The sequence below is a fragment of the Grampus griseus genome (assembly GCF_964374135.1).
Source record: "Grampus griseus genome assembly, chromosome: 1".
Lineage (NCBI taxonomy): Eukaryota > Metazoa > Chordata > Mammalia > Artiodactyla > Delphinidae > Grampus > Grampus griseus.
The window spans coordinates 154,906,106-154,933,776 of record NC_139017.1 but is presented as its reverse complement, the minus strand read 5'-3'; the positions used below and the strand labels follow the sequence as shown (position 1 = coordinate 154,933,776).

Below are 27,671 nucleotides of genomic sequence, written 5' to 3'. Positions count from 1 at the left end.
AGGATAAAAGTGTCCAGATTGCAAGTGAGACATCTGGGCAGCAGATAGACTAGTGAGTTGGAAGAACGTGACTTGGACATAGGTGAGATTTATAGATAAAAGGAGAAGCAAATTGGAGCCCACCCCAATATTTGAAGGGTGGGTGGAGGAAATGGAGCACAGAACCAAGAATGAGGTCTCACAAAGGAGGAAGAGGATGAGCATAGAGCATTGTCATAGAAGGTAAGGGAGGAGAGGGTCTCAGGAGAAACACAGGCATCTGCAGTGTCAGATGTTTCCGACAGGTGGTGAGAAAGGCCATCAAGATGGATATTTGTACTTACTGACAACTCTATCAAGAGTGGTGGGGCAGAAGTCAGGTAGCCAGGTGCGGAAGAGAGAATGGAAGGGGAGGAAGTGTATCCATTGACCGCAACTATTCTTGCAAGAATTTTGGTAACAAAGGAAAGTGGGGGATTTGAAATGATGGCTTGAGGAGAGATAAGCCTGTTTGTAATGGAGAAAACCTAGGCAAGTTTATAGGCTAAAGAAGAGGCAATAGATCAGGAGAAGGTGAAGATACAGATTGAAGGCACAGAAGAGTAAAGGGCCAGATATGTCCAGGCTTCCTACAAGCATCCCCTGCCCACCCTGTGTGTGCAGTGAGAGAATCCAGACCAACCCAGGCTCCACCTGTGCTGACAAGAGGGCACCCCTTTGCTCTTTTTTTTTTTTTTTGCGGTACGCGGGCCTCTCCCTGTTGTGGCCTCTCCCGTTGCAGAGCACAGGCTCCAGACGCACAGGCTTAGCGGCCATGGCTCACGGGCCCAGCCGCTCCGCGGCATGTGGGATCTTCCCGGACCGGGGCACGAACCCGTGTTCCCTGCATCGGCAGGCGGACTCTCAACCACTGCGCCACCAGAAGCCCCCCCTTTGCTCTTTGACAAGGACAGATGTGGGTGTGTCGAGACTATGAATGGGGTGTGCTTGTGTCAGTGGCTACACTGTCCACACTGAGGTTGACGACATACACCCTCCCTCCCACACCCGGCCTCACATACACCGTTTCCAACACACTACTGGTACATAGTAGACATAACTAATTTACATGAGATTTTTGTTGAATATTCTATCTTATGGTCTTCACAAGGTTGTGAGGATCAAGTAAAAAGCATATCTAAATGCTCTGTAAAACTATGAATAATACAAATATTAGGAATTATTATTATTGAGAAACAAGCTTCACACTCGTAAGCCCATGAACACACACTGAGGTTCTCATACATCAGCCTTGCACACACAGACTCACAGGCTCAGACTGTTTGGCTAGGGCATGTATGCCCACATGGGTCCATGAATCCACTAAGACACACTCACACACTCCCCTGGAGGCCTACACAAATATGTTTGGGCTCCTACACACAGTCCACCAAATTGCCCTACAGACTCACACACACCCAAGTTCATAAGCACGCTCTCACAGACAACACACTCTTATATGCCCACTTAGGTTCACGTATGTGCAAGTACGTACACACACACACACACACACACACACACACACACACACACACACACACACACACACACACACACACTGGAAGAATGAGAATCTTCCAGCCCGAAGAGGGCTGAGTTAACTCGACATCCATGAGCCAGAGGAGGACTTCTCAGTTAGTGAATGATTTTACCAACATGCTGCTTTGCTCCAAGACATCAGTATCAGCAGAGAATCAATCTGTCTGGGGCCAAGGCAGGCAGGGAGGCAGAAAGAGAGGAAGGGGTTTGGAAGAACAGACCTCTCCCCTCTCCCTCCTTGTCTGTCTCTCTCCAGATGCCCACGGCACCTCCCCCCATGTCCCTGAGCAGAAGCTGGGGATGCTCTGAGCCACAGTTCCTGTCTTTGGAGAGCCCTCAGCCCTCAGGCCAATGCCACACTCATCAAAAACATCTCATAGGACATCTGCACAAACTCAGCCGCCCCAAGCCCCTTTCTCCTTTCCTGGTTTCACTGCTGCATGCCCCACAGGTGGGCAGTGCGCAGATGGGTCCCCACTTGGGTGATGCAAACACTGAGTTCGGGAAGAGGAAGAGCTTTATCCAGGGAGCACGTGTTTGTTGTGCTGTCATCAGGGCCTCAGCCTTGCACGTGGCCTTTCACAAGCCCCAGTCAGTTAACAGCCATTCTCCATAACAGCTGCTTCAAACCTTCTTGTCAAGCCCACATCTCACCGCCCCCTGGCTTCACTCTCAGGACATCATTCTCTTGAATGATGAGGGAGAACATCACCTCTTTCTTTACAGAGAACATAAATAGATTAGGGACCATCAGAAGCAAAACTTTTAACTTCATGAACCCCTTCCAGTAGAAACCCAGTCACATTTGTTCTCACCCTTATCGCCTCCCATCTCAGCAATGTCCACAGCTAATTGCTTACTGTTGCTCTGTATCCCACTCCCACCTCTTCTAGAAACCTTCTCCATCAACTATCCCCCCGTCTCCTGTATCTTCAGTCTCTTGCTCTTTATTAGATCTTTCCCTTCACATATAAATATGCTCACCATCTCTTCCATCTTAAGCAATATGTTATTCTTCTATACAGCATTTCACTGTCTGTCACTCTGTCTCTCTCCTTCTGTTCATTGACAATATTCTTGAGTTGTCTCCACTCACTTCTCCTCTTCTTACTACACTCTTTCTTTTCCCAACCCACTGCTGTCTTCTGCACAAGATCCCATCCCCTTTCCACCCGCATACAACTGTCCCTCCAAGGGCACCAGCCATCTCGTTTGAGTTAGAACCAGTGTCCACTTCCCAGTCCCTATAGTTGGGACCTCTTGGCGACATGGGATGTTGTTGACCATTCCCCAATTCTTGAGACTCTCTCCCCGCTGGCTGTCTTCTCTCTTGGCAAGTATTGACTCTTTCTCATCTTCTTCTTACCTCTCTGAACACCCATTATTGGCCTCTTCTTCCTCTACCTTATTCTTAAACTTCCCATGTCCAATCAATATTAATTCTGTAGCTTCTACCTTCTAAAGATTTCTAAAAGAAATCCACTTCTCTTCTTCACAACTGAGACTCTCAGCTTTAATCTGAATTCAAATGACACCTCCCTAACTGGGTTCCCTGGACACGCTCTTGCTTTTTCTAACTTACGCTTGCGGGATCTCAGTTCCCTGACCAGAGACTGAACCTGGGCCATGGCAGTGAAAGCCCGAAATCCTAACCACTAAGCCACCAGGGAACAACCTAAGTGATCCTTTTAAAGTGCAAATCTGGGACTTCCCTGGTGGCGCAATGGTTAAGAATCTGCCTGCCAACGCAGGAGACATGGGTTTGAGCCCTGGCCTGGGAAGGTCCTACATGCCGCGGAGCAACTAAGCCCGTGCGCCACAACTACTGAGCCTGTGCTCTAGAGTCCGTGAGCCACGACTACTGAGCCCGTGTGCTGCAACTACTGGAGCCCGTGCTCCGCAAGCCCCCGCTTGCCGCAACTAGAGGAAGCCCGCGCACAGCAACGAAGACCCAACACAGCCAATAAATTAATAAATAAATAAACTTATTTTTTAAATAAATAAATAAAGTGAAAATCTGACTGTATCTTTTGTTGCATAAAATCTTTCGTTTGCCCATAGGATAAAACCCAAACTCTGAGAGAGTGCTTAAGGAGACCCTCTATTCTCAGACCCCACCTTCCTCTATACCTCATCTCTCACACCTACCCCTTTGCCTTCTACATGCCTTCTCTGTTCAGCTGAACCATTTTCAGGTCTTCAAATACAGCAGGATTTGGGCTTTTAAACACTTCTGGGCATTTAAACATGGTATTATCTCTGCCTAGAACACCCTCCCCTACCCTTGCTTCCCCTCTGTACCTAAGCATTGTCCTTCTGGACTCAATCCAGCCATCAATCCCTCCTTAAAGCCACGCCTCCCATCCATCCATTTATTCACTTGTCCATTTATTCAGTAAGCGTAGCCACTTGTAAACTTTAAGAGCCTCAAGAAGAATGCTCAGTCCACCCATGGACCCTCTAGCGAAGTGAGGAAAGTGGAGGAAGAGGACTGTAGGGTCCTAATAATTTGACGGGAGTCAAAGCTACTGAGAAAACAAGGGTTCACTGAACATAGAATGATAGTACTACATAGAAAAATAGAAAGCCAATAAGGAGAGCTATGGGATCCCTCCCGTGTATGTTTTAGTTAAAGGTTCTCCTCTGGCTGTAATGAACTTACAAAGGGCGTAGAGAATCCTACACTGACCAGGAAAGCAGATTTAATAACAAGTCATAGTTATTGGGCACTACAGGTACTAGATGAAGCGTGTAATGTACATTATCTAACGATCCTTGGGACAAGATAAGTATTACTATTCTCATTTTGCAGAGGAGGAAAGTAAGATTCAGAAGGTTAAGTGGTTTGCACAAATTCTCACAGCGAATTAATGGCAGAGTCAAAGTTCAAATGCAAAGTCTCTCTGAACCCAAAGCCAAGTTCCTGACTTTGACATTCTTCTGCCTGTGATTACTTACCGGGGTGGGTTTGGAGGGAGGTTCAAATATGGAGCTGGGGAGCCCATCGGTAATTCCCACACTTAATGTCCCCATGGCACCCATCCTGTGCGTGCTGACAGTTTGACAACTTACACAGCTGCTGGTTTGCTTGGAGGAGATCTCTGTTAATTAAAATAGCACAAAGGGAGAGCAGCACACAAACCATGTCAGTGGGTAATTAATGCAAAGGAGGGCCCAGGCACACAGGAATGCTCAGCCTTTACCTGCCAGAACCCATCTTCACTTGCATCTCCCAGCCTGAAGTTGCCACTTTGTCCCTCTGGCCATGAGCTGCTGCCTGCTTGCCTACCTCCATGGATGGGGAAGGGAGGACCTGTCCTCTGAGGACAGAACCTGGGCTTCTACTCTTACTGGACTCTGATCCCTCAACCTCCTCTTAACTATCCATGTCTCCCAGAAGATCCAGAAGGACAGGATGAGCCAGAGATAAGCCATCCATGGCCCAAGGCTTTGGGGCATCATTTCTGAGGAAGTGTTAGTCTCTATCTGCCCCTGCCCCAACAAGAAGATCACTGCCTTATCTCCCACGGCAGGGGTCCTGAGTCAGCCTGCTTCTGTATACAGTGTATTGGGATGAACTGAACCCATCTTCTCCACTGCCTCTGCCAGGGTTTGTGCTTGCTTCCCTACGGGACCTACAGCCTGGTCCTGAATCTCACTGCTCTGCTGGGGTCCTGACCTCCTTCCTGTCCCTTCTCTCATTTCATTATCACCATATCCCCAGCAAGTACACTTCAAAAGGATGTTTCTCCATTACACAGATGAAGTTCAGGGCAGCAAGGTAGCTTGTTCAAAGGCAACAGAAGTTTTCCTTTCTTTGTTCAGATGCTGCACTCTTCTGGCTTTCCAGCTTATCCAACAGATAAGCATTCTTGCTTATCTGTTTTTAACAAACTTTTTATTTTGGAATAACTTTAGATTTACAGAACAGTTACAAAAGATAGTACAGAGAGTTCCTGTATACCCCTCACTCAATGTCCCCATTATAACATTTTATATTGCCATGTTGTATCTGTCAAAACTAAGAAATTGATGGTGTGTACCTAGTTTTGAATCAGGCATTTTTTTTCTCCCTAGGAGATGAGCTCTAAATTTCTCTCTTCTCCATCCAGAGATCCAATGAAGAGTGTGGATGCTTGCAATGTGACCCCTTCCGTGCCAGCACAGCCCCCCTGCACCCCTACGCTGCCCAAACCACCTCCCCCCAAATAAAACCAGAAAGACCGTCCAAGGAGAAACACCTACCAGGACCAGAGGCTCAAACTCCCAGGCAGTGTCCTCCAGGTGCCCTACTCATCAAGTTCCTCTTTCCATAAGTCCCCAGAGCTCCCTCTTGCCCATAAACACTCCCTTTTCTGCTAATTTCTTCACTAACTCTACCGTGGATCCTCGTGAGCATCCACCCAATACCAGCTCTATCTTCAAAGCTCTCAATCAGATTCAATGCAGCGAATATTTACCGAAGCACAGAAACAATTCCAATCCAGTCCCTGACCTTGAGCAGCTCTTGCTCTCTTGGGAGACTTAGACATCTCTGCCTATGATTAAAACAGCAGTTAGTAAGTGAAGCAGTGGAGCACTGTGGTTAAGTGCTTGAAGTCTTCAGTCAGAAGGCTGTGTGACTTCGGGTTAGTGATGTTAGTTTCCATGAGCATCAGTTTTCTTAACTCTAAAATAAGAACAATAGTAGAACCTACTTCGTAAAGTGTTTATAACCATTTAATTACAAAAAGTTACCTATCATTTATTGAGTAGTTACTATCTGCCAGGCACTGTGCTAATTGTTTTGCCTTTTTATTTATTTATTTTTTTGTGTGGTACACGGGCCTCTCACTGTTGTGGCCTCTCCCGTTGCGGAGCAGAGGCTCCGGACGCGCAGGCTCAGTGGCCATGGCTCACGGGCCCAGCCGCTCCGCAGCATGTGGGCTCCTCTCGGACCGGGGCACGAACCCGTGTCCCCTGCATCGGCAGGCGGACTCTCAACCACTGTGCCGCCAGGGAAGCCCTGTTTTGCCTTTTTAAAGTCAAGGCTTACAAATAAAAGCTTACTTGCCTTTACAGTCAAAGCTAGAGGTGATGGTGGCCTGAATCAAGGCAATGACTTGAGGAAGGAAAGATGGATTTAATAAACATTTTACAAGTAAGTAACCTATAGTATTTAGGGAGAGTGAGTCGAGCATGATGTCCAGTTATGTAGCTTAGGCCCCTGAGCAGATGCTGGTGCCATTTATTGTGAGAAGGAAACTGGAGGAGGAGGAGGTTTGGAGATGTTGGTGAATTCTGCTTGAGCATGATGCAGTGAAGGAGTCTTTGGGACATTCAAATAGAGATTCCTTCAGACAGTTGCATATATGTGCCCAAAGTCAAGAATAGAAATAAAGTCTTTGAGGGACTGCTCTGGTGGTCCAGTGGTTGAGAATCCGCCTGCCAATGCAGGGGACATGGGTTCGAGCCCTGGTCCGGGAAGATCCCACATGCCATGGAGCAACTAAGCCCGTGCATCACAACTACTGAGCCTGCACTCTAGAGCCCGTGTGCCACAACTACTGAGCCCACGTGCCTAGAGCCCGTGCTCCACAGCAAGAGAAGCCGCCGCAATGAGAAGCCCACGCACCATGACGAAGAGTAGCCCCCGCTCGCCGCAACTAGAGAAAGCCCACGCACAGCAATGAAGACCCAACGCAGCCAAATAACTAAATAAATACATAAATAAATTAATTTTTTAAAAAAGAATCCACCTTCCAATGCAGGGGGGCACGGGTTCAATCCCTGGTGGTAGAACTAAGATCCCACATGCCACGGGGCAACTAAGCCCGCTCACCACAACTACTGAGTCCCTGCACCCTGGAGCCCACACGCTGCAAACAGAGAGAAGCCCTCATGCTGCAACTAGAGAAGCCCACGCGCCGCAGCTAAGACCTGACACGGCCAAATAGATAAATAAATAAAATTTTTTAAAAAGTCTTTTGACACATCAGTTTATAGATGATAGTTGAAAGCATCTGTGTGGATATGATTGCTCAAGTAGAATCAGAAAAAAAAAAAAAGACAGAATTCGAAGCAGCAAGAATATTTAAGAAGTAAATAGAAGAGCAGTCCGTCAAGAGGTGAAAAGTTTTTTTTGATATTTGGAAACATTTTTAACATTATTGCTTCTTGCATCCTACACCTTCTTTCTGGATTTAATGTCTTTCTTGCTGACATATATCCTTTGAAAATTATTTTAGAAAGATTGTCTTTGTCTTCATGTGACTGAAATAACTTTATTTTGCTCTCACCTTGCTGTGACAGGTCAGTGAGGTATAGAACTCTAAGTAGACAGTTGTTTTCTTTCAGCACTTTGATATTATTCCATTGCCTTCCAACATCTATTGTTGCTGTTGGGAAGTCTACTGTTGGTCAGATAGCCATTCCTTCCCACCCCCCAGCCCCTGCCACGCAGGCGGCTTGTGGGATCTCAGCTCCCCGACCAGGGATTGAACCCAGGGCACAGCAGTGAAAGCGCCGAATCCTAACCACTAGACCACCAGGGAACCCCCATGATTGCCATTCCTTCTTATATAATATATTTATCTTCTCTTTTTGGTAGCTTTTAAGATTTTCTATTTTTTCTTAATGTTCTCTAGTTTCACTGTGATGTACTGGGTATGACTCTGTATTCATTTATCCTGCTTGAGACACAAAGTTTAATTTCAATCTGAGAATTCATAACATTCATCCAATTCTAGAGAATTATTAGCCATTATCTCTCCTAATGTCTTTCCTTCACTCTCTCTGTTCTCTCCTTCTGGAGGTCCTATTGGATGTATTTTGAAGCTTACCATCCTTTTATCTGATTCTCTTAACTTTTTTCTCCAGATCTTTATCTTTTTGTGATAAATCCTGTTCTTTTCCCACTGATCTATATATTAGAATTCAACAATTCTCTCTTGAGTTATGTCTAGTCAACTGTTTAACTCAACTATTGAATTTTTTTTCAAAGACTACAATTTCTATTTTTAGAATTTATTTCCAATTCAGTTAATTTTTTTTTTTTTTTTTGGCTGCATTGGGTCTTTGTTGCTGCACATGGGCTTTTTCTAGTTGCAGCGAGCAGGGGCCACTCTTTGTTGTGGTGCGTGGGCTTCTCATTGCGGTGTCTTGTCTTGTTGCAGAGCATGGGCTCTAGGAGTGCGGGCCTCAGCAGTTGTACCACACAGGCTCAGTAGTTGTGGCTTGCAGGCTCTAGAGCGCAGGCTCAGTAGTTGTGACACACGGGCTTAGTTGCTCCGCGGTATGTGGGATCTTCCTGGACCAGGGTTCGAAACCGTGACCCTTGCATTGGCAGGCAGATTCTTAACCACTGTGCCACCAGGGAAGCCCCCACTGTTATTTTTTTATAATGTTGTATATATGCCTCAAATATTTTCTTTCTCTCTTTGAACACTTAAAAATCCTATTATTCTATTACCTCTGCTTCGCAGACTATCTCTTATGATATTTGATTTCCTTACTTGCTTTGTAATTTTTATTATGACATCTTCTGGGAAATTTTCTCCCATGGGAGTCTATAAACACCCTGGGTTGTGCACTAGGTTGTGGATTACCTATGACCAAGGTGGTTCATTGGATCTGGATCAATTTTTTTTCTTGGGCTGGAGCTATTTTGAGGTTAGGCTTTCTGTATCAGGAAGGTAATGCAGAATTGTAGTCCTCTACTCACATATTGCTCAGGTCAGGGGTTCAGAGTTCTCAGGGTTGACATGAATACCTCACCTAAGCTGGACTAAGTGGCCCATTTCCACTTCTGTCCATATCCCCCAGGCAATGGGCAGGTAGAGAGTTTGTAAGTCCAAATTAACAGACCGTACAACCCTTTCCTGCCTCCAGTTTTATGCAGAGAGCCCAATTCTCGCCTATGGTCTTGCCTCCTGCCCCAGCATGTAGTGTTGTAAGCCCAGCCCCAAAGCTTAGATCTCAACATCTTCATGGGCAACAGAGCTTTGGCTCCAACTCACCCCTGAAGGAATTGTAGTGCTGTTCTGGTATTTGAAATTTTGCCTTTGTTGATTTCAAGTTCAGCTATACACTCTTTATAACTGGAAGAAAAAAAAACAAAAAAAAACTAAAAGCTTCTGTCTCACATTTCTATGTTTTTAGAGCAAAATGCCAGATCAGTCTGACATCTTAAGCAGAAATGCTGGGAAGAAACTATTACAAAGGTATGGTGAGAACATGTAGACAATGATGTCCCAGAAGACAACAGATAAAAAGGTTTCAAGAAAGGGAATCAAATGTATCATATTGATGGGCTTCCCTGGTGGCGCAGTGGTTGAGAGTCCGCCTGCCGATGCAGGGGACACGGGTTCGTGCCCCGGTTCGGGAAGATCCCACATGCCGCGGAGCGGCTGGGCCCGTGAGCCATGGCCGATGAACCTGCGCGTCCGGAGCCTGGGCTCCACAACGGGAGAGGCCACAACAGTGAGAGGCCCGCGTACCGCAAAAAAAAAAAAAAAAAAAAAAAAAACCATTAAATTTGAAGACATGAAGCTCATTGATTACCGTGGTGAGAACTATTTCATGGAGTAGTGGGAGACAAAAACCTAATTAATTGTAGTGATCTAAAAAGTGAGAGGGAAGAAATAGAGAGAGGGAGATAAGAGGTTCTTCTGAAGTGGGACTTTGCAGAGAGAAGACTGGGCTGGTGGCAGTGGGAGATGGGGAGCAGGAAGGTGTTTTGGGGCTGAGGGAAGGAAACAGTGGAGGCAGAAGATACAGGAAAGAAAAGAAGCCCACAAAGGCTAGAGAAGGCAGGGGTCAAATCCAAAGCTGTTGGTGGCCTTTCGCAGAAGGAGAAATCAGAATTCAGAGGGAAAGAAGGATGGGGAGAGCTCAAAGATCACTTGATGGGGGGGTGGGGTTGAGGGGTTGGGCAAAGTGGGAGCTTGGCCCTGGTTGATGGAATAAGGAGGAGCAGAATGGGTAGGGGCTTAGGGAAGGAGAGTGGGGAGGGTCTGAACATGTGGAATGGTGTGGGAATAGGCGAGGGAGCATCACTGAGTGCCCCTCAAGAGCACCCTTCCACAATCCTCAGCGGGCAGCCTAGCATGGATATTAGTCAAGCAGGTGTTGCAGGAAGCCAAGGGTGAGGGATTTGGGTGCTAGTGAGAATGTAGAACCAGTACAGGTGGGGCTGGGTGGCATAAGGGTTCGGAAAGAGAGAGAGAGAGAGAGACAGGGGGGATGGTACAAACCATCCCTGGGCAGAGAATGGAAGCAAGAGAGGGAGTATTGGATGAAAGTTAAAGTTCCCAAAAGTAGAGCTTGGAAGTTTTTTCTTGTATGTAAATTGTTTTGCAAGCCTACTTGACTGGGGTTTGATCAGTAAATGAAGAATGAATGAAAAATATAGATCAAAGGAGAACTCGGAGAGAGAGGAGTGGGGAAGAGAGACAGGCAGGTGGGCAGGTTGCTGGGGGAGTAGGTGAGTATAAAATAGCTGGACAGGGCTTCCCTGGTGGCGCAGTGGTTGAGGGTCCGCCTGCCGATGCAGGGGACACGGGTTCGTGCCCCGGTCCGGGAAGATTCCACATGCCGCCTAGCGGCTGGGCCCGTGAGCCATGGCCGCTGAGCCTGCGCGTCCGGTGCTCCGCAACGGGAGAGGCCACAACAGTGAGAGGCCTGCGTACCGCAAAAAAAAAAAAAAAAGCTGGACAGACAGACCAACTCTCTTCTCCCTAAACTTGATCTTTCTAGACCCAGTTATATTCTCTGCATTTCTCTTCTGTTTCCTTCCTCTGCCTCCTCCTGTTCTCTAGGAGCTCAGCGCCAAGGCTGGAGTGGGGCTGGGAAGTTATTTTGTGGAGGGCTGGTTCTGAGGGCTGGCACCGGGGTGGGAGGGAGCAGCTTCAGGGATGCTGGAGTGCGGTAGGCAGCTGAGACAGAGAGGGAGAGGGGGAGGGAGGCAGAGGTGCCCTAGGCATGGAAGCTGCACAGGTGTCAGAGACAGAGACTTAATGATGAGCCCGAGGTCCACCTGCACAGATGAGCAGGGCTGGGAGGTGGAAGCTGTGGGGAAACTGGAAAAGGGACACATTCATTTTTCAGTGCACTTCTCTCTCCTTACACACCACACACACACACACACACACACACACACACACACACACCCCTTTAATAAAGAGCCAGAGGCTTACGCTGTTCTGGCTCTCACTCCATTTCCGCAAAGGACCCTCTGGGAAAGAGGTTGTAAAAAGGGGCCGCGAGGATATTGGGGAAGGAATAGAGCTGCTCTCTCCCCTGGGCTTTGCCTGTCTATGCACCTGCCTGGGAGAGACCCAGCCGGTCAGGTCTCTGGTGAGCTGGGATTGCAGCCAGGGAGGGTTAGAGCACCCAGAGCAAGGCCAGGAGGCTGACTGGGTGCTCAGCTCAGGAGCAGGCACTTGGCCAGAACCCTAAGCCTCTGGAGCCCCAGCTCAGCCCCTCCGAAGAGGCCTAACCGCAGCCTGGGAAGCTTCTCAGCGCCCCCTCCCCAACCCTAACACACGAGCGTCATGGGAACCCAGGACACCCACTGAACCCAGGGCCATTAGCTTCTCTTCTGGGTCCTCCTTCTCTGACCCTGGAATTGGAACAGTGGGGGCAGGGCTGAGCTAAACCACTGCACAAGCGAGGGGCTCAGCTGCCTGTAAGGTCAGGTTCTCAGGACCCCAATTCCAACCCTCACAGCCCACAGTCATTCACATCTGTTCTGGAAGAGCGACTAATCTATGGGAGTTGTACAAACACCATCCTAACAACCAAGTGTGTCACGCCCAGTTCCTGGCCCTAGGGATAAAGACCTTCCCTCTGCTCTCACCTGCTTGAGGAGGGGTCCAGCAAATACACATCTGCCCACCCATAAGCTGGAGACTCCCTTATGTAACACCTGTGCCTTCGAGGCTATATTCAAATAACAATAATCCCAGCCCCTATCCTGGGTGACCACAGAAGTCCATCCCCTCGCTCTTGTATTTCTGAGCTTTCTGGGAAGTGCTTACATGTTCCTCTAACTCATTGCTGGCCACTCAGGGAGCTAAGTATGGTTGTGAAATTGTGGACTGTACAACTCTAGTGTACCATTCACATAGACTATGATGATCATATAACCATCTTTGGACTTCTTCCAGTCACCACTGGCTGTCAAGTCCACTGACACCAGTTCAGGTTCTTCTCTCTCTCTCTCTTTTTTTTTTTCCCCAAAGGCACTGATTACCCAAGTCAAAGAGGTGAATCCTTCCAAAATCAGAATTTGAGTTTTTGTAACACCTGATTCGAGCTGTCCATGCTCATTACTTGTAGACTTGTTTTTCGGTAGTGGGTATAAGCTAATTATTTTGTTAGTCACCAACCACAAGTAATTCATTTTTCAATTATGACTTATAAAGCGCCACATCACCTAAAGAGTTTTTTGGTCCCTAGGCTCAGATGGCTGGTGTAGCTTGTGTGCTGCTTGCTTGCAAATTGTGATGATGCTGAGTGTGGATTGCGTGAAGTCACTTAGGTCTGATTTGTCCAGGCAAGTCAGGGATGGCTGCACTCTCACAAGAGTGGAGCTTGTGGCAATCACTTTTTTGGTTTGTTTTTATGTATGTGGTAAAATACACATAACAAAATTTACCTTCCTCATAATTTTTTTTTTTTTTTCGGTACGCGGGCCTCCCACTGTTGTGGCCTCTCCCGTTGCAGAGCACAGGCTCCGGACACACAGGCTCCGGACGCACAGGCTCAGCGGCCATGGCTCATGGGCCCAGCCGCTCCGCGACATGTGGGATCCTCCCGGACCAGGGCACGAACCCGTGTCCCCTGCATCGGCAGGCGGACTCTCAACCACTGCGCCACCAGGGAAGCCCCTCTTCATCTTTTTTTTTAATCTTAATCATTTTTAAGTGTACAGTCCTGTGGCATTAGGTACATTCACATTGTTGTGTAACTAAAACCACCATTCATCTCTAGAACTCTCTTTTCAACTTGTGAAACTGAAACCCCTTACCCACTACACAGTAACACCCCATTCCTCCTGCTCCTTGGCCCCTGCCAACCACCGTTCTACTTTCTGAATTTGACTATCCTACATTATCTAAGTGGAATCATATTTGCCATTTAGTGACCGGTTTATTTCACTTAGCGTAATGTCCTCTAGTTTCCTCCGTGTTTTTGCATGTATCAAAATTCCTTCTTCTTTAATGCTGAATTATATTCCATTGTACGTATAGACCACATTTTGTTTATCCATTCACCCACTGATGGACACTTGTGTTGCTTCCACCTTTTGGCTACTGTGAGTCATGCTGCTATGAACATCTTTGAGTTCTTGCTTTCAGTTCTTTTGGGCACTTACCCAGAGGCAAAATTTTCTGGATAGTATGCTAATTCTATGCATATTGTTTTGAGGAATTGCCCTACCATTTTCCACAGCAGCTGCACCATTTTATATTCCCATTAGCAATATACAGAGACTCCAGTTTCTACACATCTTCACCAACATTTGTTCTTTCCTGGTTTTGTCTTCCAAATTCTGATGAGGTCAGCCTCTGCTGACTGTAGGGCCTAGTGCAGGGAAAGGTAGAACAATCAGTCGCCTGGAGAGACTTTTGGAACAGGCTTCGTATTCATGAAGAGCCTAAATTTTGTACTTCTAGTTCCAATGAGATTATATATAGGTTTGGGGTTTTTTTGGTATCACTATTAAAATAATTAATTTATTAATGGAAGCATTTAAATTATATCACATTTGGGAGTTCCCTGGTGGCCTATTGGTTAGGATTCTGGGCTTTCACTGCCGTGGCCCAGGTTCAATCCCTGGTCGGGGAAATGAGATCCCGCAAGTCTCGTTGCGCGGCCAAAATAAATAAATAAAACAAACCTTTGGGAAAAAACAATAAATTATATCACATTTAAAGCACACTGCTTTGGTATTAGACACTTTTTAATATACCCTGGACCCTCATATAAACAAAAGTGGCCTGGGCTCAGTCAGCCTCGGAGAGGCCCTGATTGGTGGCCCTTTAGAAAACACTAGTCTCGAGCTTCCCTGGTGGTGCAGTGGTTAAGAATCCGCCTGCCAATGCAGGGGACACGGGTTCGAGCCCTGGTCCGGGAAGATCCCGCATGCCGCCCGTGCACCACAACTACTGAAGCCCGCGCTCCTAGAGCCTGTGTTCCGCAACAAGAGAAGCCACCGCAATGAGAAGCCCACGCAGAGCAATGAAGTAGCCCCTGCTCTCTTCAACTACAGAAAACCCACTTGCAGCAACAAAGACCCAACACAGCCCAAAATAAATTAATTAAAAAGAAAAAAGAAAACACTAGTCTCAACTTATGTTGTCATGCCTCTGTTCCCTTTTCTGTCTATTCTTCCTTTTCCACCCCCTCCATGTAGGCCTTTATTCCCTCAGATGCAGTCTCTGCTCTCTGGCCTCTCATCTCCCATCATCTTGCCTACTGCCCCACATCCACCTTAATACAACAAACTGTCCCCAAATCTTCATCTCTCAAACAAACTTTTCTCCCAAGCCCAGATATGTGCTTCCAACTGTCTAAAGTTGGTTCCCAGAAAATAGAATCTGAGGTGGAGCTCTGCAAGCAGGAAGTTTATTGGGGAGGGCTCTTGGGGTCAACATCGGTGGGGAAGGGGAGGAGGTAGAATTGGGCAGTTGAAAGAACCTAATGGTCAAAACAAAAGCCACAATCAATCATAAAATGAGTTCTGGAATGTGGTCCTGCCTTGAGGAAGGGTGCCTGGCCTTTGTATCCCCACGTTGGTCAGTTGTTGATGTTGGCTGCCTGGGAAGGCAGTGTGACCTTGGGCCAGGTGACTCTCTTAGTGGAGGGCAAATACAGAGAAGGACTCAGCTGAGAGCTCTCAGCCACCCACACTTCCAGAAATGGGGGAATGACTGTTTTGGCCCTGAAAGAGGGATCTGGGGGATGTACCACAACAGTCACCACTTGGACATCCTTGGGTACCTCAAAATCAATATGCCCCAGATTGAACTGAACCTGCTTCTTTTCTGGGTATCTCTCATGTTATGACCAAACTCCTAGGCTTGTCAGGCCTGAGTCAGTTATCCTCCCTTGCCGTTACCCTGCAACCAACTGGTACTTCATCTCAGAGAGGGTATTAGACTTTGCCTAAAGTCTCTTGAATTCATCCCCATCTCCTCCTTTCCCACTATCACTGGCCTGGCTCAGGCCCTCACAACCTTACGGCTTCAACTGCCTTCCAAAAGGTTCAGTGGAAAGAGCCAGTTAGCACAGAATAGGTGCTACATTAAAGGTTTATTGGAATACTGTTTAAAAAAAGAGAGCTACTCAACCTCACTAGAAATCAGGAAGAAAGGAAGGGAAAAAGGAAGGAGGAAATGAAAATAACAGTTTAATAATATATAGTTAATTGTAGTATTATATATAACAATATATAACATAGTTTATTAATTGTTATGTATACAATCATATCTAATATTATTAATTTTGTATTCATTAAATTTGCAAATTTTTTTTGGCTGTGCCACAGGGCATGCGGGATCTTAGTTCCCCAACCAGGAATGCAACCCGTGCCCTCTGCAATTGAAGCCCAGGGTCTTAACCACTGGACCACCAGGGAAGTCCCTGCAAAGATGTCTTTGAAAATGACTCCACGATATCTCTCAAGAGCAAAAAAGACACTTTGATCCAGGAATTCTAACCCTGAGAATCTACCCCAAACACAGTTGGCCCTTGAGCAATGTGGGGGTGTTTCGTGGCACTGATCCTCTGAGCAGTAGAAAATCTGCATGTAACTTACAGTCATCCCTTCCTGTTCATGGTTCCTCTGTATCTGCAGTTCTTCATGAAGGGATTCAGTCAATCACATGGTCCTGTAGTATTTACTATTGAAAAAAATCTGCATTTAAGTGCACCTGCGCAGTTCAGACCTATTTTGTTCAAGGGTCAATTGTAGTTTGAAATATGAGGGGCAACGTGAGGGAAAATAGGAACAGAGATGTTAATCATAAGCATTATTCATTAGAGTGAAAAAAATGTTGGAGGCAACTTAAATGTCTAATAGAGGATGAGTTAAGTAAGTTGTGGTTTGTTCTATGTAACGTTATAAAATCATTAAAAATAATGGTCAAAAAGTCTGTGCAACAGCATGGAAAGTGATTACTGCAAGGTTAAGTCAAAAAATTAGGATTCATCAGGCTTATACATTACGATTGCATGTAAAAAAATACGATCAGGGAAAACAATCTGAAAGAAAATACACCAGCATGATAAGAGTCCTTGTATTAGAGAAAAGTCATGCCTGATATCTTTAGTCCCTCTCCCCTCACCATAATCTCCCCCTCATTCTTAGATGTTGACAACGTTGTTTTCTTAGTATGTAAAGTACTACAGAAATGCAACTTCAAGCCATCTATATGGAGCCATCCATAATCCTACAACCTTATTTTTCAAACTTATAGTTGGTGGCCTTATTACTTTTATAATATGAGATGATATGATATATAATGTAATATAATTATAATATAATAAATTAAAATGCATAAGTATTTTTTATTGCTGGGTAGCAGTCCATTGTATAGGTATGCCACATTTGTTTATCCACTTATCAGTTAATGGACATTTGGGTTGTTTCCACTTTTGGCTATTATAAATAATGCTGCTATGAACATTCGTATACGTGTTTTTGTGTGAATATATGTTTTCAATTCTCTTGGGTGTATATGTTCTAGGAGTGACATTGCTGGGTTGTGGAATCATGGTAACTCTATGTTTAACCTTTTGAGGAACTACCAGATTGTTTTCCAAGCAGCTGCATCATTTTACATTCCCACCAGCGGGTCATGAGGGTTCCAATTTCTCCACATCTTCACCAACATTTGTTATTATCCGTTGTTTTGGTTATAGCCATCCTTGTGGGTGTGAAGTGATTATATCACTGGCGTTTGATTTGCGTTTTTCTGATGGTTGATGATGTTCACCATTATTCATTTGTAACAAAAAGCACTGTTTTTCTTTTTTAACAAAAGAAGCTTGAACCTCTACCATTATAAAAGTAATTCATGCACATTATTAGATATTTTGGAAACAGATTTTTTAAAAATTAAACTACACCCAAATAGCACCATCTAGAGGTAAAACCACTGTAAATATTTCAGTGTATTTCCTTTGAATATTTTTTCCTCTCTATTCTTTCTAGAATATGGTTGAAGTCATATAACATTTTCAATTTTGCTTCTGGCTTTTTCACCTAATATGATAAAATGGGGATTTTCCCAACCTCTTCCTGAACATTACTAGATATTACAACTTCCTTAGCCATTCCCCCATTGATGGACCTTGGTTGTTTCCAGCTGTATTTAATACTGCAAATAATGCAAAAATACAGTGTTTTGATATTGTTTTTGATCTGTGTTCCATCTGTCCAGTAAAGCTGAGATCTTTCTCTTCCCTTTCAATCCATCCACATCCTTCCAGAACAGTACTTGGTACAGAGTAAGACTTCTTTTTTTTCTTGTTATTGAGACATAATTGACGTACAACACTGTGTACGTTTAAGGTGTACAACATAATGATTTGGCTTATAGACATCACGAAATAAGTTTAGTGAACATTAAGTTCACAATAAGTTTAGTGAACATTCATCATCTCATATGGATACAAAATAAAAGAAATACAAATGAATTTTTCCTTGTGATGAGAACTCTTAGGACTACTCTCTTAATAACATTTGTATATAACATACAGCAGCATTAATTATATTTATCATGTTATACATTACATCCCTAGTACTTATTTATCCAATAACTGGAAGTTTGTACCTACTGACTACCTTCTTCCAATTCCCACCCCCCCACCTCTGGTATCCACAAATCTGATCTCTTTCTATTAGTTAGTTAGCTTGTTTTTAAAGTATAATTGACCTACACTATGTTGGTTCCTGGTGTGCAATATAGTGATTCAGTATTTCTGTACATTTCAAAATGATCACCATGATAAGTCTAGTTACCATCTGTAACCATACGAAGATATCACATAATTATTGACTACATTCCCTACACTGTACAGTTCACACTCATGAGTCATTTATTTTGTGACTGGAAGTTTGTGCCCCTTAATCTCCCTCACCTATTTCAGAGTAGATTTATTGAGACCTTATTACAGGTCAGTCACTGTTCTAAGCACTGGGTATATATCAATGCATTTAATCCTCACAACTTCCCTGTGACGTAAGTAGTATTATTATCATCCCCACTTTATACATGAGGAAGTTGAGGTGAAGAAATTTGTCCAAGGTCATCAGCTAGAAAGGGACCGAAGTAGAATTTGAATCCAGGCAGCCTGGCCCCAGAGTCTGAACTCTTAACCGTCAGCCATACAGCTTCCCTATGATGGTGAAGGTAATGGGAATTGGAGATAGGATGACAACCAACAGGGCTTTAAGGATGCGTTGGTCCCAGGTTTGAAATTTGGCACCCAAGCTCTGTCCCTTAGTTGGAAAGGGAAGGTCAGGAAGCCTCGGGAGAGGGAAGCGATTCAGGTGCAACTCTCAGGACAGGAGTTTCCAACAGTCCCCAGCCTGGTACCTTCCTATTAGCCCAAAAAGCACCGGGGTGGTCTTTCTCAAATGCAAATCTGATCCTGTCACTTCCCTGCTTAAAGCTCTCTATTGCCCTTGGGATAAAACACCCAAGCCCTTAGCTGGACTGCAAGGTCCTCATTAGCTCCATCTCAACTCCCCACCTGGCCTCTACTCTCCACCTGCCTTCTCCTTTCTGCCTCACTTGGGGTCCTGCACACTCCACCACACTGCATCTCACTCTTGTACCTTTTGGACCATTGGCCTAGAGAGCTCTTCCTTACCTCACCCCTACTCAACCCCGCTTTGGCCCTGCTCACTCTGAGTCTCTGCTCAAACGCTCCTCTCTTCTAGAAAGCCTGCTCCAAACCCCTCAGACTGGACTGTGTTCCCCTGCTAGACCCATACTTCCCTTCTAACACTCACCACATTTCTTGTAATTGCTTTTCTTAAAAACAATACTTTTAATTATAGAAAATTCAAATATAAGAAAACAAAGAGAACGTTTTCACCACACAACTTCAATTATTAGCTCACACCAATCAGGTTTCACCTGAACTCCCAACAACCTCCCTCCTCCTATATTATTGTTAAGCAAATAATACAGATCATTTAATTTCATCTGAAAATGTTTTATTTAGCCAGTGTCTCGAAAAGATAAGGACTTTAAAAAAATCATAGTTACAATATCATTATCATGCTTTTAAAAAGCCAATTATATTTTTTTCTTTTTTCAACGTTTTATTTTGAAAATTTTCAAACCTACAGAAAAGTTGCAAGAATAATTCAATGAACAAACCTAAATTTCTCACCTAATTCACCCATTGTTAATATTTTGCTACATTTGTTCGCTGAACCATCTGAGATTAAGTTGCAAATATGAGATTTTACCCCTATCCATTTCCATATAGATTTCCCCCAAACAAGGAGACTCTTCTATGTAACCATAATATGATGACCATATTCAGGAAACTTAAGTAGATACAATAAAATATGTATAATACAGGGACTTCCCTGGTGGTCCAGTGGTTAAGACTCTGCTCTTCCACTGCAGGAGGCACGGGTTTGATCCCTGATGGGGAATTGGGTTCTAGCATGCCTCACGCGTTGCCAAAATTTTAAATAAATAAATGGTTAATTCATGTTAAAAAAAATATGTATAATGCAATCCATATTCACATTTTGCCAAATCGTCCCAATGCTGTGCTTCACAGACATTGTCCTTTTTTCAATCTGATCCAGAATCATGCATTGCAGGTTTAGTTGTCTTGTCTCTTTAGCCCATTTAATCTGGAACAGATCATTCTTCTTTCATGACATTGATATTCTGAAGAGCCCCTGCCAGCTGAGCCTGACCTTGAATTTAGGTCTGTCCTGTGGTTTCCCTTCTGGTTCTTCATTCCTCAGATTCTGCATCTTTGGCAGTTGTGCTGCCTAGGAGATTGTGTCCATGTTAGGGGGTGGATGTCCATTTTATTTCACTATGATGACATTGATTTTGATTGCTTGGTTTAGGTGTCTTCTAATTGCTTTTCAACTTTTAAACGGTCTGGGGGCTTTTTCCTGCTAGGCTGTGAGCTTCATGAGGGCAGAAGCCATGTCTGTTTTCTCCATCTCTGTATCCTCCTACCACAGCAGGTTTAGACTGGAAAGGTGCACCTACTCTGCGCCAGCCCCGTGCCTTTCCCTCGGTTCAGCCTCACTGCCGCTTAGGGAAGGACTAATTGAGATCTCAGATGAGGAAAATGAGGCTCAGAAGGACGCAAACCCCTAACACAGTGATTCCCTCAAACTTCTACCTGAGCTGTTCCCTCCCTTTTTTTTTTTTTTTTTTTTTTTGCGGTACGCGGGCCTCTCACTGTTGTGGCCTTTCCCGTTGCGGAGCACGGGCTCGGGACGCGCAGGCTCAGCGGCCATGGCTCATGGGCCTAGCCGTTCTGCGGCATGTGGGATCTTCCCGGATCGGGCACGAACCCGTGTCCCCTGCATCGGCAGGCGGCCTCTCAACCACTGCGCCGCCAGGGAAGCCCCTGTTCCCTCCCTTTTAAGGCTCTCCCTTTGGATGGCACCTGGGAAAAGTCCCCCATCCCCCTAAAAATTGGTTTCAATGGAAACAGAAATTCCCAAAAAGAAGGAATCGCATTAGCTGTCCAGGGCCTTGGGGCTGAGGGAGAGATGTGGGAAGCCTTATTTGCATTTTTTCCATTAACAAGCTGGAGTTGAGCTAGTTTGCCTGGGGAGATAATTTGAGAGGGAAATCTTTGCATATTTTATTTAAAAGTACGCAGCGATAGGCGGGCAATAAAGCAGAGTGTGGCGATTAGGTGAGGCCTGCAGGGGGCGGGGGTGGGGTCCTTTCCCTTCTCTCTCTATAAACCGCCCCGCCCCGCCCGTCACTGTCCCTCCCACCCCCACCCCCTTACCTCCGTTAGTCCTGGGAACCAGCCTCCTTAAAGGAACAGCCTCCTTAAGCCTCAGAGCCATGGGGCTCAAGCCTCAATAACTCTTGACGTTTTCTAGCTGATAGAGTTCAAGAGGGAGGTGAACTGCCCTGGGAGAAAAGAAGGATGGTAGGGGGTGGACAATAGAAAGGGGGCCAGTGTCCAAAGCTGAGACCATAGCCCTGTGGTTCTAAGTGGTTAGGAGAGAGAAGTGGGAGGGATACCACCCCTATAGGGGGCTTTAAAAATATGAGGGAGGTGTTTTGTTCGTCTCAAGTGTGTAGGCAGTCCTATTGGTATCTCATGTCTAGGGGACAGGGGTGCTAAACTGGGACCCTGCCTAGGACAGTCCCACTCAAAGAATTATCCAAATGCCAAGGCACTCCCACTGAGCCAGTAACTCTCCCTGCACACCTGAGCAACCCTTTCCTTTAAGTCCTGCCACATTGTTGCCGTGGGATTCAAGGCAGACCTGGGTGAGACCTGGGCAGTTGAGTGTTTAGTTGAAGGAGTAGGGTCCTTGCTCCATTGCAAGCTGTTCAACTTTGTGCAAGACACTTAGCATCTGTGACTGCCTGTTTCCTCTTCTAAAAAGGCACACCATTGCTTACCTCCCAATGTAGTCTTGAGAAAGCAATGGGGAAATAGAGGGAAAGGTTCTATCAACTATAAAACTCTGATCACATATAATGGGATATTATCACAATGCGGAGCAGAGCCATAGGCTGCTAATTTAGTAACGGACTTCTGAGTGTAATTAACCTTCTCTGGGTGAAGTTCATTAGGCGTGATGTAGCCATTCAGACTCCCCATTCCCAAAATGCACACGGGCATGCACAAATGCACACACACAAACTAGAAGATCTCAGTAATAATTAGGGGAGTATCTGAGTGTCTCATATAAAAGGAGTTTCATTATGGAGATCAAGGTGGTGATTGCACCTGAGACAAGTTAGGGGAAGAGAGGTCAGGAAATCAACCTAGAAGATTCTGCTCCTATCTGGGTGAGTTTTGGGGGTAGGAAGGAATTCAGGGGTGAGGCGTTTTGTAAGTCCGGGGAAGCCGTATGAGGATTTCAGGTACTCTAGGCACAGGAAGCGGAAGAGATAGCACCTTCCCTTCCCTCCATTTTCCCAAAGAAGGAGGAAACAGGCATCTGGAGCATTAACTGTAAAGCTGCAGCATGAAGCAGACGCCTGCTACCATGTCTCCCTCCCCTTTCCATCCCAATGGCAACTTCCCATCTCTTGCTCCGTTCCATTGAACTTAGTCCCAGGTGGGTCATGGGGACGCTCCCGCTCCCTGGTGGGTTACCCAGAAAGAGAACCCTTTCTGGGTACAGATGAGCCTGTTTCTCAGGCAAGGAGTCTGAAACCTTGTTTCTTTCTAGTAGGCATTTGAGGGGAAATGTGAGAAGAGAGAGTACTGTGTCTGTCCTGCCAGAAATGGAACCTACCTAAAGAAACTTTGGTTTACTCACCTATAAAATAGGATAATAAAATAGGGTGACATGGCACATAGGAAGGCTTGATACAGCTTGGTCATCCTTTTCTCACCTGTATCCCTTCACTGCTCTTTATCTCTACCTTGTTCCCTTCCAATTCTCCATCCTCTTTTCCATTCCCCATTCCCATCTCAGCTCTTTCCCATTCTGTCCTAGAGCACCCTCATTCACAACCGTTCCATTTTTAGGACCTCCCGTGGAAAGTAATCCCAACCTTGTTAATACAAGCAACATTTACTTTTCTTTTTCTTAAATTATTAATAATCACAAACAATAAAGATTACCATTTCAGTAGCCTCCATTAAAATTAGTTTCAAAACAGCATAACAATTTCACTGTTTAGAAAACAAATGGTCAATTACTGAAATTAAAACACTTGCTTCTAGACGGGGTAAAAAATAATATCAAGGCAAATTAACAAAACAACAACAACACATTGGGCTGTAAAATATTTTGCAATTTACAAAGCAATTTCAAGAGCATTATTTAATACTCACAGCAATCCTGTGAAGTAGATGGTACTTGCTTTCTTACCCCTTTCAAACAGGTGAAAAAACTAAGGCTCCGAAAATTTAAGTGAATGTATCTCTTGTTCAAAGCCTAGTGAACTTGAAAACAGACTCCAAAGCCAGTTTTCTAAAGGGGTACAAGGAAGAGGAAGGGAATAGGAATGGGGAAGAGTCGAAGGTTGGGTGGGGGGGGTGAGGAATGGGTATGAAACTGGGCATGGATTAAGTGGGATGGGATAATATGTGTAGGACAGGATGCTAAAGGGAATGAGATTGGGATGGCGATAGGGTAGGAGAATATGAAGATGGTTATAAAGGCAAGTAGGGAGTGGTTGTGGGGCAACGTGGAGTTGAGGTGGTGAGAACACTGATTCTGCAGCCAGATTGCCTGGGTTTGAATCCTGGCTCTGCCTCCTACCAGCTATGTGAATTTAAGCAAGTTGCTCAACACCCCTGGCCCTCAATTTCTTCATCTGCAAAATGCAGATGATAATAGTATCTTTCTCCTAGGGATTAGATGAGTTAACACAGGTAAAGCACCAAGAACAGTGCCTGTCCTGACACAGAGTTAGCACTCTAAGAAAATACTCTTCTCCTACTCCCTCTGCCTTCTCCTCCTCCTTCTTCTTTCTCTTATTGCTGTTGTTGTTAGGATGATGGTTTGGGCTGAAACAGAGAAGTGAGTTGGGAAAGATGGTATTGAGAATGGGGAGAGGATGAGCTGGTCACAGGGATAGGAATAACACACGGATGCAAGTAGGAATAAAATTGGGGGAGGGGGAGTATGGCATTGAAACCCACCAGACCCACCAGATAAAAGAAGCTTTGAACTTCTTCACAGGGGTTTGGACACAGACATATACATCTGTGTACACCTGCGTGTTCTGGACTGAGCCTATGTTGTTGGGGTCCTGCAGAACCAAGTTTAGTTGATATTAAGCAGGGACGGTCTTTTGCGGGAGTATTGTTGGTTCCCATAATGAAGCCCAGTGGCCTGGTGCAGAAGCCCTTTCTTCAGAGGACTGGCTTCTGGGGTTCCCAGTCTGTACCCATTACTACCCCATACACTCCCAAGCTCTGAAGGTTCTGAATGTACCTGAAGACAGAGGCTTGTGTGGCTCCCAGACAAGTGGGATACTTTACTGAGTTTATTATACTGCCCAGCATCCCAGGAAGTGATGTGATGTCTCAGGCCAACCTCATGAGAGCAAGCATTCATAACAGTTGTACAGGTAAAGCCTCGCTCCTCATTGCAGTTGCCGGCTTAGAGACTCCTCTGTCTCTTGGACAGTGCCCTGCTTCCGAACTCTTGGAGGCTCCTGGTTCCTGGGTCCCCAGGGTAAGTCCTCTTCACTTTTCCTAGGAGGTTGGTTACCTACTTTTACTCATCCTCCAGGTCACATCCTCCACACCAGCTCCTCTGTGAACGCTTTCCTTTTTTTTTTCTTTTCCTTTCTTTTGGCCTCCCCCGAGTGGCTTGCCAGATCTTAGTATCTTAGTTCCCCGAACAGGGATTGAACCTGTGCCTTCAACAGTGAAAGCGCAGAGACCTAACCACTGGACTGCCAGGGAATTCCTTGTGAACGCTTTCCTGATCATTCCCTTTGAACTTGGAAATCTTTTACTTCCCACCTATTAGAACATGTTTTAGAAAGTGCTTCCACAGCACCATGGACAGATTTGTATTAGCACTTATCACACTGTACTCTTATTACCTGAGTCTGGGTCTCCAGGAATTGACTGTGAAGTTCCAGTGGGCTGGGACTGTGTCTGATTCATCTGAATCACCACTGCCTACCAGAGGGGCTGGAACATGGTAGACAGTAATAAATATTTGTTGAATATAGGAATTTCCTCTCTGACTAAGATGGGGGCTTGAGAGCATCTTGGAAGCAGGTTCCTGGGAGGAGGTGTCTGGTGACAGTGGTGACAGGAACAGTGTGACACAGACACGTTTGCAGACTGTGGGGTTCTGAGCTCCCTGGGGATGTGGTCCATCCCGAGAGATCTGGGACAGAGACAAGCGTGTCCAGCAGCCCTGAGGATTCACGCACCTGCAGTGGCCTCTGTAGCCACGGTGGCCTGAGGAAGCCCAAGGAAGGGCAGGACCACATCAGCTGGGGAGGAGTCCTGCTGTCCTGCGTGTGGCAGGCATAGTGTGGGCAAGGCTGAGCCAGCATGCACTGTCTCTGGAGGATCTGGCTTCCCACTGCCCTGTAGTTCCCTGACCTTGGGGTTCTGAAGGATGGTTCTGTGAGGAACAAGGCTACTCAGAGATTTCATGAGAAAAAATCTCCATGAAGGCTCTTGAGAAAGGTCTTTGTGGACTAGACAGTAACTTGAGAACAACAGACCCTGGGGAAAGATCAGGCCAGTGAGGATGTAGGAAGCAGTCAGAGAAGGCCTTGCGAACCAAACGAAGCAATTGGAGAGCCTTGGAAAGGTCTGAAGTTGGAGGAGTCTTATGGAAGCCCACTCCAGAGCAGTGTGGTGAATGGAAGGGAGGGAGCCAGGCTAGGAGCCCTTCCAGTTTTCTGGGTGAGAGATGACAGTGGCCTGAACCAAGATGGGGAAGCTGGAGTGGACAGGAAGGCATGGGCTAGAGAAGCGTTCGGAGGCGGAAGGGATAGGACCTGGTGACGGGTGTGAGGAGTGACTAGGAGGACCAAGGCTTACACCCCAGGTGACTGAGTGGGGTGAGCAGATTTGTGGGTGACGAGATGAGCTCAGTTTGGGACATGGGAGGTTTGAGGTGCTGTGGGTCATCCGAGGGGAGCTGTCCATTGGGCAGTTGGAGGCAGAGACCCTGCTGGAGTCCAGAGGATGGGCAGGGGCCAAGGCACAGAGTGGAGGAGATCCCAGGAGGAGTAGAGACAGGAGGTCCCAGGGAGCCCAGGGAGCATCAAGGTCTAGGGAGTTTCTTGCCCTGAGAGCTGTCTGAACACTGAATGTTGGGGGCTGGCCAGAGGAGTCCAAGAAGCTTGAGTAATCAACCCGGGTCCCCTCCAGTCCGCTAACTTGCACCCGCTCACACGTGTCGACCTACGGTTCCAGTCCCACATCTATGCTCTCACTTGCAGGCCCACATCACTCGCACAGCCCTACATTCGCAGAAGGCGCACCCCTCAGCCCTCTCTCTCTCTCTTCCCTCCACAGTCCCACCTCTCCCTGCAGACCCTGGGGTTAATCTTCCCCCGCCCCCAGATTAGGGGTACTGCCCCTCTTTGTGCGGCCCAAGTGCCCGAGGCGAGAGACCTGGGAGGCTTGCGGCCATCCGGGCAGCTGAGTTGGGGAGGGCGGAGAGGGGCGCGGGGGTGGAGACACAAAAGGGGGGCGGGATCCCGGCTGCAGCTGTCCCGCGAGGGGCCGGGACAAAGGGCCTGCTGGCGGGCCCGCTGGAGCCGTTTTCATGCTTGTTGGGATTAGGCGCAGGAAACGTCGCTCGCAATCGTGCGGATCAACAGTCCCGTGAGCGCCGGCGCGTGGGGCGGGCTCGGCTCCACCCGCCCCCAGCTTTGTGCTGAGCCCTCGGCTCCAGGCGGCGCAGGGGTCCGGGGAGGCCGCCCCTTTGTCCGTGCCTTTCGGGGGACGAGCCCCGCCCGGGGACCGCTGGACACCAGCTGAACGCCGGCTCCTGCCCTCTCCTTCCTCCCCAGCACGGAGCACTAGAGCTCCGCCTTGCGCCCCATTATGGGGCAAGCTCACGACCCCCCAAGCACCGACCCCCTCGGACTGCTCCCATCCCACGGCCCGAGCCCTCTTTCATCCCCGGTGGGGGGTGGGGGGGTGGGAGGGTGTACATACAGGTCCTTGGGGGACCTGGCCCCTCCCCCGGCCCTGACCTCAGTATGATGATTCCCCTTTTCCCTGAGCCACCTCCCTCCTCCCGCCGGCCAGTCCCACAACCAGTTGAATCTCTTCTCAAATCTACTGGAGATAAAAAAGAATGGAGCAAGTAGAAGATCGACCGCCCCTGAGACTAGGGGTTTGGGAAGAGGAGCTGGGAAGGATACGGTGTGGCTAGAAGCCTTCAGGCCTGGAGACGGCAGAGCAGACACATTTCTAGCTGTCCGGCGCTG

General features: G+C 46.6%; 1 pseudogene across 1 annotated transcript in view; it reads left to right on the top strand.

Annotated features, from left to right (window-relative positions):
- LOC309832998 (solute carrier family 28 member 3-like) overlaps positions 1–27,671 on the top strand; it is a 63,855-nt pseudogene that overhangs the window by 32,358 nt on the left and 3,826 nt on the right. The window contains exon 2 of the transcript in view: positions 24,849–24,931. The product of the transcript in view is annotated as a solute carrier family 28 member 3-like (transcript). The remainder of the gene's footprint in view (positions 1–24,848; positions 24,932–27,671) is intronic.